This window comes from Amphibalanus amphitrite, unplaced genomic scaffold (genome assembly GCF_019059575.1).
Source record: "Amphibalanus amphitrite isolate SeventyFive unplaced genomic scaffold, NRLGWU_Aamphi_draft 000581F_arrow, whole genome shotgun sequence".
Lineage (NCBI taxonomy): Eukaryota > Metazoa > Arthropoda > Thecostraca > Balanomorpha > Balanidae > Amphibalanus > Amphibalanus amphitrite.
Genome location: NW_024882075.1, coordinates 171,266 through 173,496, shown reverse-complemented (window position 1 = coordinate 173,496; position 2,231 = coordinate 171,266).

The window sequence follows — 2,231 nt, the reverse complement described above, 5'->3', positions numbered from 1 at the left end:
TAAGAAGTAAGATACATCCCATTAAAGAATCACGAACATCCAAGCACTTTTTTTCCTTCAATCTATCAAACAAACGGGAGTTGAGAACTAACAAAATAGGATGCTTCATAATCAGGTGACATCAAACATTCACCAAGAATTGTTCGTCTTCTATCCGGGGTCGATTCGTCAATAATTTCTCTCAGAGACCACGCCACTTTCATGTCTTCACATCTACACGCTGCCTTACACGATCCACCGTACTTTAACCCCGTTTTACAGCGATCCTCACGACCCCATTATGTATCGCGCTACGGCCGAAGCCGAAATCAATACTACGGTCAACGTCCCCATGCTTCGCTTTTCTACAGACATCTATCACGACATCGGAGCACTGCGCATCCGCCGGCGTTCGGATCTCACGAAACACGGAAACGCTGCGCCACTAAGCCAACATCATTCATCGATCAAACGTCCAACTCAAAAGCAGGAGCTTGTATACGGAACCGAACCGGCCTATAAACGCCCAAAAACACGCAACCGAATGTCAAGTCCATCGACTGAGCGTCAAGACAGAGTTTGGCTAATGATTCTGCCTGCCGGAAAACGGCGGCTGGCGAGACCGGCCGCCCAGACAGCGTGGCATTTGTGGAGCCCGTCCGACGCTCCAAAGTCGCCGAGCGATGCGATACGGTCACGAAAAGGTCGACAAGGCGGAGATGTCCAGCGCGAGGTTCCGCATGGGGTCGGGTCACGCGAATGGACGGCCGCCGCCGACGAGCAAGGTCGCCGGGTCACGTGACGGGTCACACGAGGAGCGGGGGTCAGGTCAGGGGGTCATGGATTACGTAACGGCGCGGATGTGGTCGGCAGAGAGGTTCAGCCGTAATAGCAGATCACTTGCAGGATTTAGAGAGCTTCACAAAATAAATATGATAACGTTTTGAAAATGAGCACAACTTGGCCCAAGAAGATTAAAAAATAAAAGAGCACATGGCCGTGCCCGTTATCGATCAAAATCGTTTAACATTACCATATTCTTGCCTTTATCTCAGCAGTTCACCAACCGCTTGCAGCTGCCACAGCTCCCCAACTACCCGAGTTCACCTGACCAAATCAAACCGTATCAGCAGCAGCCCGATAAAAAATATGCTGACATCAGCGCATCCCAAAGGACCACCAGACGCAAAAATACGTTAGAATCGAGACCGGTGGCCGATACGAAAATCGGTCACGATTGCTGATGCTTCCAGGCTATTCGGATCTCGACTTGGGTCGAAACGTGACCACTGCTCAGTGGTGGAAGAAACGAAGAAAGCTCGCAATGCATAACGTTACAAAAAGGCTAAGTGCGCGCAGAAAACATCCTACTGATAGTTTGAGGCAGCAATTGTTGGTGCATGTCCGAATAATAGCTTTCCTTTGACCATGTGTTTAACTTGAATCTACAGGTCTTCGTTAAGCTGAAAAGTCAATTCAGCATTTCATCAGCAATGCATAATCACCGTTCCACTCTGCGCTCAACACCTGAATCCACGCCTTTAAATTTATCAACGAAATTGTAATCTTGAACGTGATACCACCGTTACCAGGCCCGCGCAAAGTGCACGATATGATAAACCCAGCTGGAGACGAGTTATGTCACAGGACTAACGGACTCTGAATCATCTGTGAACAGATGTTTTCACACAAACTCACACAACGTGAGCTGAGACAAACACACGCAGGGTGATGATCTCTGAGAAATCAGCGACACCGTCGCTATCTTTTGATAGTGATAGCATTGTCAGGTGAATGGTCATGTGAAAAGATATTGTAAAAATGCGACGCGTTATGTATATGAATGATAAACAAGTTTTGCAGACTTACAATGCTCCTTTTGTAAATATGCACGACAAACTGACTGATCACAGCAATCATGTTTGATGTGCACTTTATACATAACGCATACTGCACCGTCCACCCAACGCAAAGCAGTCTTCTCATCTGAGCAGAGCACAAGACGTTTCATAACAGACCAGACACCATCGACAAATGGCGAAGTTCTGTGATATACGGGCCTCGGGTACCGTTTCGGGTTTCCCGGCTGTCATTGCCAGCTCACAACTTGTCCATTGACCAGTCATCGATTTTTGTTTGATTGTTGCGATCGCACTGGACAACTCAATATCCATACATCGTCCAACTCTGGAAATCCCGCCACGAGAAATCAAAACTTGAATGATTCGAGTGGCTGTGACATATCAAAACAA